This window comes from Saccopteryx bilineata, chromosome 2 (assembly GCF_036850765.1).
Source record: "Saccopteryx bilineata isolate mSacBil1 chromosome 2, mSacBil1_pri_phased_curated, whole genome shotgun sequence".
Lineage (NCBI taxonomy): Eukaryota > Metazoa > Chordata > Mammalia > Chiroptera > Emballonuridae > Saccopteryx > Saccopteryx bilineata.
This window is the reverse complement of record NC_089491.1, coordinates 231,513,371-231,528,242: the sequence shown is the minus strand read 5'-3', so window position 1 is coordinate 231,528,242 and position 14,872 is coordinate 231,513,371. Positions and strand designations below refer to the sequence as shown.

The window sequence follows — 14,872 nt, the reverse complement described above, 5'->3', positions numbered from 1 at the left end:
CTTCCAAAGGAAACTTGTTTCATAATCCCCTTTGAGAGCTAAGAACCATCTACAACAGTCTTGTAACATGTTAACAAAGGAGGCGATAAAAAACAAGCACACACTGGCCAGCACCAGCATCGAATGCTCAGAGACACAGAGCAGATGCAGACCAATAGTCCACAGCACGGGTAAGTGACGGGTGGGATTGATTAACTGGGGACAGAACTCCAGTCCTCACAGAGCAGGAACAAAACTGATTGGCTAACACCTGTGTCAGTCAAGGGTTCGGTACGACGGCCCCTGCCTCCCATTGAAAAACACTGGCAACTCTGGACCAAGGAACAATGCAGCCACCTGGGCATTGCGAGGAGCGGGCTAGGGCAGGTGGGTTGCACAAGGGGCTCAAAACCTGAAGAAGGAGCTCGCTGAAGAATGGGTTTCCTGTTTTGGCTTTTATAGTTCTAGTTTCTCTCCCTGCCTTGAAGGGAAGGTGAGCCCCCACTGCAGCTCCCAAGACACATCCTGTCTTCTGTCCAAAGGAACCAGGAGGAGTAGTCCCTGCAGGCCAGCAAAATGGGGGCCGCAGAGGAAAGCACCAGAGCTGCCTGTGCCTCACGCTGTGTCTGATCCAAGCAGTCCCAGGCTGACCACACTCCGGTGCACACGCCTGGGACCCACCCAGCACGAAAAAGGCTCTGAAAGCTGAATTTATACGTACACCACAGCTGCACCCGGGGGTGTGTGTGGCGGCGGGGGGGGGGGGGGGTAGACATGTGGGAACACACCCACAGCAGCAGAGGGAAGGCTTTGAGTACTGAATACTAAGTTGACAGGACAGCCGCCATCACAGGAGGTCAGACAGAACTTGTAACCTGAACCTAAGCAGGTGTGCCGCCTGCTGAAATGGCAACAGAGAAAAACCAGCATTCTCCAGATGATTTTAACAGGATCCAGAGTCTCCCCACATACACACCCGTGATTATTCCACAGAACCAAGAAAATCTGACCAGCTCTCAAGGGAAAAGGCAGCCAAGAGATGCCAACCCCAAGGTGACCCAGAAGCTGGAATTCTCAAATGAAGAGTTTCAAAGCAGCTATTACAACTGAGCTCCCTGAGCCACGGTGAACACTCTCACCTGCTTGCAATGTCTATTCCAGGTCACTATAAACATCAATTATTATATGTGAGTAGAGAACCAGATCAAAAGGAAAGGAAAGGTAAAACCCCTCTCTTGTCTAAGACATAACATGTAAGCTGCATTTTTTCATCACATTGCTGTTACATCTTCTCAGTAATGCAAGAGAAAATAGTCACATTAGTAGAAAGCCATCCATGGTCAAGGTCTCCAAGTAGAACAAAGAAAAATACGGCTGGTAACTTCAGACTGCTCAGAGAGACGGAGGAAGAGAAAGAAGTTACACGAGAAACTAGGAAGAACTCGTCCCCTCCAGGACAACGGAGGTTCTGATAGCATTGCTATGATCTGGGGGGTTCTGATTCCCTGGGTGAGACTAGGAGGCCAAGCAGCACTCCCCACAGAGGGCAGAATGCCCAGCCTTTCTCTGGAGACCTCCTGGAGATTGGGAAACACCCTCATCCCCAAAGTCCAGCTGGGGGATCAGACAATCAAAAAAATAATTTTACAATTGGGGTCAAACATCTCTAGAGCAAAACTCTTCTTACTCTCAGGATGTAAAAATGTAAATTTGAAATGTACACTCAAGAGACTAGCTTTGAAGAGATTCAGCTTTTCTTTAATAATATTACTACTAGTTCACTGAAACACACACATTTTTTTTCAATGTCTATTGTATTGATTTCAGAGAGAGACAGGAACATTGAGCTGTTCCTGTATGTGCCCTGACCGGATTGACGATGCTCTACCAGTGGTCGGCAAACCGCGGCTCCAAGCCACATGCGGCTCTTTGACCAGCTTAGGAGTACCCTAATTAAGTTAATAACAATGTGCCTACCTATATAGTTTAAGTTTAAAAATTTTGACTCTCAAAAGAAATTTCAATCCTACTGTTGATATTTGGCTCTGTTGACTAATGAGTTTGCCGACCACTGCTCTAACCAACTGAGCTATCCAGCCAGGGCTAAAAGTCTTAAAAGTAACTATTCTGGATAAAGTGATAAGACGTAATTTTTTCAATTACAGAGGTCTTTGGGTTACAACAGTCTCGACATAATGACATTTCAAGTTTATAACGCTCACTCCTATAAAAACTTTAAAAAAATTGAGACATGAGTGTTTCAGTTTACACCATTAGTGTCGTCCTTATGGACTACGTGAGCAAACTAGTTTGGTTGTGAGTGGCAGAAGAATAGGCAGTAACGTGGCTTATGAGTGAGGGAGTTGGTGTTGCCCAGTACCCTTACCTGCACCATTTTGGACTGTTAAAAGCGCAAGTGTTCCGTTTGTGTTAGGCTAGGGTGTGTTTTGACTTACACCAAAATTCAGGTTACATTACGGTCGTACGAACGAAACTGTGTCATAACCCAAGGATCCCTTGTATACCGTTTTTTAGTATTTTCTGAAGTTTCTACACTAAACCTGCGACTCATTTTAAGGTTAAGTTAAATACATAAAACATGTAAACATGTCGCAAGTCCCTGGGTATTTGGGGTTATTGAGGAGAGTAAGGATGTGGGCACAAGGCCCACACCACAGTGAAGCAGTACCCAACCCAAACTTAAACCAGACAGTTCGGCAAAACTGTCTAAGACACAGGCGACACCGTCCAGCTTGGACGCAGGCACTTGCTCTCCGCTCCAAGGGCACACGGCTTGGCCACCTCACGTGTGTCTATGGCCAGTCACTTGCTCACTAACATATGTGTCCTGCATTGTACACACCCCTCCCCACTGAACTGTAACTGCCCAGCGGACGGTCTGTTTTACCCGCCACTGTGCTGATCATCTGAATAAACTCAAGTGTCAGCACAGCTATTTGTGATGGGAACGCTCACCACTCAGGTGGCCCTATAACAAGGCCCCTACAAATCTATAAAACATCGAGCTCACAAGTGGGCCCAAGATGACCCAATTCATACCCTATCCTAGCCAAACATCAGCTATGACAGCAAGGTTTCTCTGTCATAGCTGAGGGCATCGCGAAAGCCAAGCATGAGGCACTTAACGTATATAAATTATAATTATTAATAATAAAGGTTTCCATTCCCCTGAGGTATTTAAAAACATTAAAATAAACATAACGATTGCCCTTCTGTGACTTGAACACCGACCTCCAAAACTGCAGGGAGAAGAATGAAATGTATTTATTTCCAAGTTAAATTTGAACCGAAAAAAATCACAAGACAACAGATTGCAAATTTAAAATTAGATTCCAGTGGGAGGTCTTTGCTTTCAGGCCTGTTGTTTCGCTGTTGTAGGCTGAGCCCGGGGAAGCTAAGATTAAACTGAGACAAAGTTCTGAAAGTTTCGCTAAAATCATTAAACTCATGAGAAGCGCCCTGTCAGGGCATAGACACCCCTCATACAAGAGACTGAACAAAAGGTTTTGCAACAAACAGAAGATGACCTTTGATTTTAGAAAGATTATTATTTTGACTGTATTTAACTTTGCTTTCTAAAGATTACCCAAACCATACACAAAAAATATCATTGTTTTGAAGTAAGATTCTTGAAGCTCTCTTGGCCTTTCAAACGTAATCCTATATAAAGACGGTGAAGCTTGGGGATAAACTGACGAGATCCTGAGGGCAATTCACAGGAGAAAGGAGATTTCACAGGTACTTGATTTTTTTTTCCTTTTCTTTTAAGTTTTAATGCTCATGCTTTTGAATTGTTCAGTGGGTGTAACCCTAATCCGAAGAAGTGATTCTAAATCCTTGTTCCCATGCACTAACACACAATGCAGCAATTCCAGTTACACTAAAGCGCAACCAACCCACCACCTTGGAGGCATTTCCATGAACACGCACCATCTTCATGGGCTCAGGCGCGTGCATGCGCGCGCACACACACACACACACACACACACTTACCTCACAAGGCAGCAGCAGTTCCCAGCCCAACTTGCCCCAAGAGCACTGTGGCATTTAGATTCTGAGGTGGGAGGTGGGGTCAGGAGGAACAGTTGACTCGGCTAGGAAGTGTTTCAGCACCTGCCCTGGGACAGCCGTCTGAGTCTACAAGGAGGCACCCAAAACCTGGAGAGGGGGCAGAACAGAGGAGAGGAAGGGTCAGCCAGAACTCAAGAAATGCGCATTTTTCATCAGTACTTCAACATCCACTGTGGGCGAACACTGACCCCTGATGAAACAACACCACATCCAGCTACAAGTAGAAAAAGACACGCATGATCAGATAAAAAAATATACACAAGCACATTTCTCTTCAGAGTAATAACAGCCCTACAAACTAAGTCATCGTGTCATTTTAACCTCTTCCTAGGTGAAGGGGCCAGATGACAGAACTGGGTCACTGTGCAGCGACGTCCATGTCTCCGCTTCATCTTCAAAAGGTCTCCACAAACAGAGACAGAGGATATGGAAGGTGGGCATCTCGGTTGTTCCAAAGTAGAGCTACCTACGTTCCTAACAGAAGTTGAAGGCGAGGCTGAAAACCAGTTAAACAGAAGACCCACAGGAATGCAGACTTTCCGCATACGTGTGTTCTCAAACTGCCAGTCCTCAACCTCAGAGGACACTCATGAAAGCGCACAGAGAAGAATTTAGGTAAAATATCCAAACTGTTACTTAGCCCAGTAAATAAACTAGCAAGGACAGCTCCAAAAACAAGCCATTTTAATGATCTTTTTTTTAAGCCTGCCCTCTGTGGTGACATTGCAAACACTGAGGGGGGACAAACATGTGAGGGTCCCTCCTGCTGGCCCTTCCTCCATGGGGCTGCCCTTGCGGTAACAGTCACTCTGAGCAGGGACACAGAGAACACTGTCCCCTTTGTGGAAGGTGGCCACACACAGGCAGTAAATAAGTTATACGTCCATAGAGCACAGAATAAGCGAAGTCACTGTTCTTCTTTCTTGTCTTGGAAAACATGCTATTTAACGGTGAAGTGTGTGACTCAGGTCTGCAAGGGTGGAGTGTGACTTCTCAGCAGTACCCCATGATTACCCCAAAATACGTGCCCTTCTATAACCCCCACACACACACTGCTGCCCTGTTCGCTCCCTTTCCCTGGGCATCTACCGCCCTAAATGGCTCTCTCCAAATTTTCAGATTTCCATAGCAGTCCCTGAATTGCTGATGAACTGGCAGAAATTAATAAGCAACAGCCCATTTGTACTGACATAGACTCCTGACCATGCCAGCTGCCAATAATCTGCAAGGCTGAGTCTTGCTGGCAAACAGGCCAGCGGCCAGCCCCCTTCCACCTGTACAGTGGAGGCTGAGGATGCATTTTCTGCCCACAGTCTATCTATCAGAACTAAACATTTTCTCTACCTGCATCCTTCCTGTCCCTGATCAGAAAGCTACACGGAGCAGGAGGCAAACGGCGTGATTTGTGAAACATGAAGGACAAACAAAACTGAATCTATTTGCTATCATTTTTTTTCTTGGTAGAACACCTTCTGCACAATCTCACTGTGGCACTGACCATGATGCCTCACCACTGTCCCGCCGTGGGCAGGCCCACCAAGGTTACAATGTGCCAACAAATAACTCATGCCGCCTGGTGACCGTAAGTCACGGCAACTCAAGAACTACCAGGATTCCAGGTTGTCCTCATGAGCTGCCAAGAATTCAGTGTCAGTGGGAGGCAGCCACACACCTCGGTCAGCACTGCAGTCCACACCTGGAACCCTGCGGAATGCCTCACACGCCTGTGGGGCTATCTGAGGCAAAACTAAGTGTCAACTCACACCTCCACAGTGGGCATGACAACAGTCCCCAAATCCCTGGGCTGTTATGAGCATCACATGAGGTCACTGTTACAGGACGGGTCCGGTGCCTACATCATGGTCAGTTCTCCCTGCCATGTTACGAGTACACCACGAGGAGCACACTCCAGAGGGTCGCTGTTATAGGGGCTTCCTTACAACGTGACCTAACACACTGGAGCTGGGGTGATGTCGTAAGTGGGGTAAAACCAGTCACCTTAAGTTTGTTATGGGACAACAGGAAGGTCAGGGGACCAGTGGGAGGACAAGACGGCCCAGTTGGCACAGCTCATGTACCCGGGCCACACCAATGGACTTTGGTAAGAGGACCCCAGTGGGGCGGACATTGGTTGAACCAAGTTCCTGTCACCTGACATGTCTTCAGTGCACAGCGTCTGCTTCTGTGTCAGGAGTCAGGGAACTGGTTTTCACGGTGAAGTGCATGTGTCCAGGAGGCGGGACAGGAATTACCACAACCAACCTCAGGCTTCCAATCTCCATGAAAACAGACCAAGTCCCCATGCTCCAATCCTGTGGTCTGACATGAGGCAAGAACAGGACAACTGTCAGGACTATGGTGCCTACAGCAATAAATCCACATTTCGTCCTACATCTGCCAGATAAGAGCTCTTTTCTCACCTTCAAAACACACTCACCAGGGGCACCCTGTCCTTTTAACTTCTCCCAAGATCCAAGAATCAAAGTATCTAGAGGAAATGATATTGTACTTGCCCTCAAAATACCCAAGTTTATGTCCCAGCCTCCATTACTCACACACTTAACGGCTCTTGGGCAAGTGAGTTACCCACTCTGAAACTCACCAGCAAAATTAAAGGCAAAGCATCATCCACATTAACTTGACCTGGAAAGGACATTAGAAGACAAAAATTTAGAGAATCAGCCTGAAGTACTATAAAACGCTACAGAAATGTTCACTCTTACACTGTTCATCATGAGTCAAGAGCCTCCAAAGTTTCTATAACTAGTGAGTAAGTGAGAAGCATTAACATGAACCTTTGGGGGTGGGGTGACGTGGAGGTGTTGGATCAAAGTCTTGACTATTTTATATGTAATAAACACCAAAAGAATTTAGTTTTTAGTATTCGTGCTTAGTCCAATCAGTTGAATGGCTGACTCGATGGATGGATGGATGGATGGATGGATGGATGATGGATGGATCTGGGGAAATGGAAATTTTTTAATGGTTCAGAAATTAAAGTAAAAGAAAATTCTTCAGTTCTTTTCTTTTCTTTTTATTTATTGGGGGGGGGGGGGGGCAGAGACAGTTTCCTGAATGTGCCCAGACGGATTCGCCCAGCAAGCCCACTAGGGAGCAATGCTCTGCCCATCTGGAGCCCTTGCTCCGTTGCAGTCGTAGCCTTTTTTTTTTTTAAAGTACCTGTGGCAGAGGTCATGGAGCCATCCTCAGCACCCAGGGCCAACTCGCTCTAATCAAGCCATGGCTGTAGGAGAAGAGGAGAAAAGAAAGAGAGAGAGAGAGAGAGAAAGAAGCGAGAAGGGGAGAGGTGAAGCAGATGGGCGCTTCTCCTGTGTGCCCTGACTGGGAATCAAACCCAGGACTTCCACACACAGGGCTAACACTCTACCACTGAGCCAACCGGCCAGGGCTCATCAATCATTTTCTTTACCTATTTTTTTAGCCATTACTTTATCCAACAAAATGCTCAGGAGTGGCTTCGAAAGATACATTATCTAAACTACAACTGAAGAAATTACTATGTGAACAAAAAAAGAAAATCCAAAGGCTAAGACAAAGTGAAGAGGGGAAGAATAAAGGTAACAGCACGAGCCTGGTTCAACAGGATGCTCTGTGACTGCCAACTCAAACAGGGACAGCGGGGCAGCTGTCAGCATGGGTTCTGAAGAGACAGGATCTTGCTGAAGAGGAGAGATGCTGCCACTTCCAGGAAGTCCTCCTGGTGCACTGTCTGCTCTCCACAGAGAGCTGGATCATAGCTGGGGTGGTGAGTTTGAACCAGGGGCTCTCTAGCTCGTGGCTCTGTAGAGCTAGCCAGGCCTGCTCCCCAATTTCCACACCCCACCTGACAGAGAGGGGCAGTTCCACCAGGGCAGAGCTTGTCTGCTATACAAAAACTGAGACTGTGACAAAGACCCCTACTCACAGAGGTGTCCCACCTTCACCGCAGGTGAGCATGGGACCATTGTGGGCCCTGTGCAGAACCAGGATTCTCAGTGAAAACCCACTCTCTCAGATGAATGAGCTAGAACAGGGGCTCCTAATCCTACTCCATGAAATGCAGACAACATGGTCTTAGCCTAGCCATGATTTCCAGGCAGGTATAAACAGACACCAAACCAGCCAACAAAATCCCCAAAAGTTCCCCTTTCCCAAGACTGCCCTCCTCAGCAATGTTGCTTCTTACCATACCTGAATGTACCCAACGTAACTCACTCAGTAAGCACATGCAGTCAGAGAATCAATATTTTCAAGGCAGCTCTGAGTCAAAGCCATTCTATTAAAATAGTCACTAATTTTAGAACAGTGGGTCTTTGGCAATACCGAGCCTGCAGATTCACCTGGGACAGACATCACCATACTTCATGACAGCAAAGTTAGTGCCTTTCAAAGTGACGTACCATGTGCTACCCCAACTCGGGCAGACACACCATTTAGAGAGTGCTTAAGATCCAGCTGGCATGGAGTTAGTGGCTTTGGGCCAAATTACTCAGCTGCATGTCCCTGGATTCTTAGGGTTTATTGTCTTGCAACTATACTTGGATCCTGGTGACAACCAAGGCATACAACTCCAGCAGTGTACCCCTCACGATGAAGAGAGTTTGGAAGCCACCAGATGTTCCAGAGCTGTGTTACAGAGCTAGCCATGAGATCTCCCTGCCCGCACACAGCCTGGCCCTAACAAGGGCTGGAATGAGGCCCCAGCTCACCAAAATGGATGCAGTAGCTTATTTAGAAAAGACCATATGAACCACATAAGTTCTCAAGAACCTCAACAGCATCACGGCCACTGGGAAGCCATGAACCTGCTGAACACTGGAGAATTCCACCCAAACTCTGAGAGTAGTGACCATGTGATGTGGGAGCTTAGGCCTGGGCTTGGCTCCTAAATCCTCAATGTCAAACTTGAGTCACATGGAAAGAATACGCCCATGTCACTGGAAGAGAGAGCTGAACATCTGATCTCCAATGCAAGCGGAGGGGAGCTGATGACAGGTAACCTCTAATGATGACCCGTCCTTTTCTAGTTCAGCACGTGGTGGCTGAACTTGACAGGGAGTCCCCACAGCTCAAGGCTATCCCAGTGCCCATGAGAGGAGTGTGAGAGGACAGCACTCTAATGGTTAGAGTCCTCTAATGTTGAACGGATGTGCTTTCATACACTCTAACAGATGTGCTTTCATACCTCCTGTGAAACGGGAGACTGTAGAGTCCTTACACTGCACACCAGAATAGTCTTCTCAAAAACACACAACACATTAGTTTAGAAGAGATTTTGAAATAAAGTCACGTAATCCAACCATATCCTTCCCAAAATCAGGCCACCTGGGTCTCTTCTCGTCAGCAGACCTGCCTCCCATTCATTCCCAGGTCGGCTGCAGACCCCTCGTCATTTTCAAGACCTCAGGGTAGAGTGGGAGGTGTGCTATGGCAGCTGGTCTCGCCCGGGCGGGGGGAGTTTGGTTGGGATTCTCTCTGGCTTGCCAAGCCTCAGGCTCAGCCCTGAGACAGAACAGAGCCGAAATCTTCCTTCTCAAGGATGCAGCCCTGTGAGAGCAGTGCGGAGGGCAGGCACTACGAGGTAAGGGACACTCAGACCCAGCAGGTGCTGCTGCCTCCAACGCCTTCACCGGGCTGCCCAAGTGACCCTAGAGTACAACAATACAACCTGCACTTTCCATGATGGTCACCACCCCCTCCGCCCTGCCTCTCCTTTAACCTGTTGTCTCACCATGAAGCCAAGAGGGAAGTTCTTCAGCCCAAAGTGCAGTCAGGGTATCGAGGGGCCCCCTTTCCTCATCAGGAAGCAGAGCCAGACATGGTCACCTGACCAGTTCATTCCCAGGGTCACCGCACAGGGCATGTTCCCAGGCCCAGAGCTGCCTGTCCCACACACAGCAGGAGGCCACTGTGAGTCAGGGAGGTGCCCTGGGGTGAGGCCTCACACCTAAGCTGTGGGTGTGGCAACTACTCCTGTCAGCAGTGAGGGTGGGGACTGCCCACTGCCCAGGGGGCTGAGGAAACGCCACAGTACTTTTGGAAAGGTCACCGGGTTGGGGAACACCAAATCCATTCTGTGAGCACCTCCTCTCTGAGCCTAAAGGGTCCATCACAAAGAATTGCTGCCCAGGGGGCCCGCTCTTTGCTCCTTGGCTCTGTTTCTGCCGCTGCCCGCCTGTGCTGGCAGAAAGGGTGTGTGAGATGGTAACATTCTCTAAGAGAAGATGGTTAGAGGGATACTTCGGTCACTCAGACACTGAGGATGGAGAGGAAAAAAGATCTAAGTATGCATGTTTGTGATCAGCAGCTTTATTTAAAAACCAAAAAGTCAATGAGAACAGTAACACAGCTGCCCTGTGTAAAAGCAATGCTAATGTGTCCCGTATAATACTGTTGCTAAGGAGATACTATGAACACCGATCTTGATACATGTTATGTGGTAACATGGGGTTTGAATCAAAGAGGAAGTAAAAATTTCCACTCTGTAGTCAAATAAAATCAATTTTTTTATTATTATTATATCAAAAGGAATGCTTCCTAAGGATTTTTTAAATGGGCGTAGTTTTTTACCTATAAGTCCTCACCTTTTCAAAGAGAAGAGACAAAGACTCAATCATAAGACTACCTGGGTGCTGAGCCCAAAGCCCATTTCCTCTCTGCCCATTTTGAAATAAAAAAAAAAATTTTTTAAACCTTGAAAAATGACAACTTTTAATTTGCAAATCAATTCTGTCTTGCAGTTACATACTTAAAAATGCAACTGCTCATTCCACAGATTCTAAGAAACACCTTTCTCCCTTTGGACATACTGAAAACTAAATCTACCTTACAATCACATTGCTGTGTGTAGTGCAATTTCATTGGCCCATTTCCTTTCTTTCTTACTCATAAAACTGTGAACATCTTTCGACTGAGAGCATCTTATAAAATAGAGTATATAAAAATAAGCTTTGTAGGTGTTATACTTAGGACTACTTAAAAATTGCTTGTGAATTGTTTAGGCAAATCAGAATATAAATTAAGAATGTTACTGTCTGCTGCCAATTCAGTTCAACCAAACCAACACTTACTGAGCACCCTCTAGGTGTCTGGGACGAGGAAACAGAACATTCCCTTATGATGCCCGCAATCAGAAAAGAGTGGACGCCTACGCACTCCGGACAAGGGCCACGAGGCTAACCTGCATTATTAACAGTGAACGTGGGAGAAAACATAATCCAGCAGCCCAACCCCAGGCAGATCCCAGGTGACACTCTGAGCATGTCAGTGGCCATGACAAGGAAGGCACTGGGGACAAAGATGGCAGGAAAGACATGAACTAACCATGGGGTCAAAAGTAAATCAATTCAACCTTTTGGATCACTCATGCTCTTTAAAATAAGTGTCTGTGCTCCCTGTCCTTAAAAAGAAGTCCATGTTTCTTTCACTGGTTTAAGTCAAAACCCGTGAGTATCATCCCAGGAACCACCATGAGATCCTCCTCCCTGCTAAGCACACTTCTTACAGCGAGTGCAGAACCGACGAAGGGACAGGAGCCACAGGCTGGGCCCAGGTCATGCATGACAGAACAGCCAACTGCTTAGTTAAAGATGCTGCAGGATCTTTCAGCAGAGTGACGACTGACCTTCATCTTTGAGGAATAACAAATTGGGAAAGAAGTAAAATGCACACAAAGTAGTGGCAGGCTGGATATTTTTTTTTAAGTGGAAGAGAAAACAAGAAACAAAAAACAATCAAACAAAGCACACACACCCCACCCTGAAGTCATAAGAGGATAATCAGTGTCTTTCAACATAAAGACCGTTCCCAGGAAGCATGGGAACATTCTGAAAGCGATACATCAAAGTCTCAATGCGGAAAAACCAATACATAAATTCACAGGCAAATCTGTTTCTTGTATGACAGCAACTTGCTCAGAGAGCTTGATGGTCATTGCCAAGTATTATCTGCGAGACCACACACAGAGCCGGTGAAGCACGCTGTACTGCCTCCTAAGGATTCACGGGAATGTTCCTGTTTGGGCCATGCATGTGCACACATGTGTGGGCATCCCCATTCAACAAGGTCATCCTGAGAGCGCCCACCCAAAACAGTGTGAGTGTCACCACTTGCTTAATTAATGTATCAATTCTATACAGGAGCGACTGTTCAAATGGCACACACACTTTAAATTTCTGCGTAGGCTGATAATGCACATAGTTTATCAGACTTGGGACAGAAATACACAGAAATGTAAATACACAAGATAGAAACAGATATTCTGAAATCTCCTTCCCACACCCTAATGAGATCATCTCACACATCCATTCAACATTGGAGATCACTGCTCTGGCACAGAGAAGACAATCTGGAAACTAGGGAAAAAGTCTGGAGCAAACTCACAGGAACATCTCTGTCCCCTCCACAAGGCCCCAGCACGAACAAAACCACTGACATTCCCTTCCCTTCTTCCTCCCCTGCTATCTGTACGTCATACCCAACCTGTCCCACCTAAGGCAGGCTCACTCTATCCTCCATTGGTGTGGCTGACAGGTGGGGGTCGGCAAGGTGCAAAAAGGGAGGGGAGGGGAGGGGAGGGGAGGGGAGGGGAGGGGAGGGGAGGGGAGGGGAGGGGAGGGGAGGACTGTCCCAGAATCAGACGCTACTTGTCTTTGAGCCCATTTATTGACAAGTTCCTCAGTTTCCCCATATAAATGGAAAACGTCTGAATTTTACTCCCCTCAACTCCCCACCTTACACTTAGCCTTTTTATGAAGCAACATCCCTGCAGGATCCAAATCTCCCAGAAACTTCAGGAAAGCAACGGATTACCATTCAGGAGACTGGGTCTGTAGACATGTGCTAAAAACTTCAGGCTGCTCTGAAGTCAACTGCTCCTAGCACCAGCTCTTACTAGGGGCCATTAAATTGCTTTTGCAATCAAGATAACAATCAATATATATCCTTTCCCCAGGAGTGAACAGAACAATGCCATTTGTAGAAAAAGAAAAAGATAGAAGGAAGGCTTTGTTTTTTGCAACCTCCTCAGCCCACCCACCACAAGAGAGCACAATGACTGACCAAGATGCCATAAGCAACCACGTCCCCCCGCCCCCACCTCTGCCACCCCTGCCTTTTCAGGGTGGATGACCTCAGACACAGCCAGGACATGCCAGTCCTGTAGTCTGGAAGGATAAAGGCTAACAACCACACACAAAGCAAAAGCATTACAGAAATATTTTTGAACAAAACTTTGGTCCACATGGTGGGAAGAAGAGGTCTCATCTTCCGGAAAAAATTGTCGCCCTTTGGCCTGCCTCCAACCCAGACAGCCACTGCAGACAGAGGGGGTCCCCACAGAATGAGAAGTTCATGTGGCCACCTGACCCTGCCAGTCTGTCTCCCTCCCCTGGATACAACACCCCACCCTCCTCATGTTCCTCTTGCTCCCACTGGAGGTCCCACCAGACTTCTACCCAACTCCCCACTGGTGGAACTTTTCTCTTCGACAAATGCACTCACTTCCTTCCACACTCTCATCTACCCATACTTCAGTTTTCAGTTCTCTTCCTAACCTCTTCCTGGTCATCTGCTGCGCATCTCCATGGAGCTATCCCACTGACAGTTCCAATCTGACACACCTTTCAGGGTATAAGCTTCCTACACTGTGATCCTCCCAGAGGGCGGCATGATTTGTAAATGTAACAGAGACCCTGGATTCTGGCAGACCTAGCCTTCGTTGGCCAGTTAACATCCCTTCTCCCCCTATCCTCCCTTCAAAACCCATGCAGTTTCTCTTCTATCCGTCCTTCTACCCAGGTCTCCTTGCCTTCAATCCCTGCTGCTGACATTCTCTCCTCTGCCCCAACCACTCAATGCACACATCACTGCAAACAAACTAATGCACATTCACAGTGCATTCATTGTCCTTCAGAAACACCGCCATGTCAACCCGGACTCGGCTAACTGAATTACAAACACCCCTGGCATACCCAGCAGAGGGTCGTAGGAGTCAAGGAGTATCTTTCTGAAGAGTCCGTTTTACTCCAAGATTTCCTCAGGAGTTTAGAAAGAGCTGAGGAGTCAGGCATATTGATAATGAAATATAATTTTAAGGTGTATTATTTTCTAAGACGAAATACCCCTATTTCAAAAAATAAAATAAAATGCCATATGGAGTGGTTGGAAGTTAATTATCTTTTTATAATGGAGACTTTTATTGAAAAGCTTGGAAAATCTCTACTCTTACGAGATTTTTCTTCATCATTTTTTCCTCTGAATACCAGTTATCAATTATTTGAACACTTGTATTAATCCATCTCCTCTCTGGTAGGATCACAAGTTCCATGAGAGAAGGGGCCACAACTTATTATTCTTAGCATAATGTTCCATGGTGTTAGGGTTATCCAAAGAAATAGAACAAACAGGAGATGGATGGGTGCACGGGTGGATAGACGATGGATTGCTGGATTGATGGATCACTGGATGGATAGACGAACGGACGAATGAACAGAGGGGTGGGTGTGTTAGTGCATGGGTGGGCAAACGGATGGATGGATGGATGGATGGATGGATGGATGGATGGATGGATGGATGGATGGACAAATCGATGGACAGACAGGCAGACGTATAAATGGGTAGATGGGCAGATGGATAAACAGGTAGATGGGCGGATGGATGGATGGATGGATGGATGGATGGATGGATGGATAAGGCTAAGAAGTCCAGACTAGACTCTGTAGGGCAGCAGGCAGGCTGCAGACCCAGGAAAGAGTTGCTGCTACACTCTTGAGGACAAAGGCATCTGGAGGCAGAGAGTTGT

General features: G+C 46.9%; 1 protein-coding gene across 6 annotated transcripts in view; it reads right to left on the bottom strand.

The window, feature by feature from the left end:
• The window catches only part of TIAM1 (TIAM Rac1 associated GEF 1), a 309,396-nt gene that overhangs the window by 116,090 nt on the left and 178,434 nt on the right, over positions 1–14,872 (bottom strand). For 5 of the 6 annotated variants that reach the window (XM_066259555.1, XM_066259556.1, XM_066259552.1 and 2 more), the window contains exon 2: positions 3,994–4,158. The gene's annotated coding sequence lies outside the window, so the exon portion shown is untranslated. Of the gene's footprint in view, positions 1–3,993; positions 4,159–6,673; positions 6,715–14,872 lie in introns of all 6 variants that reach the window. The other variant, XM_066259553.1, reaches the window with a different exon arrangement.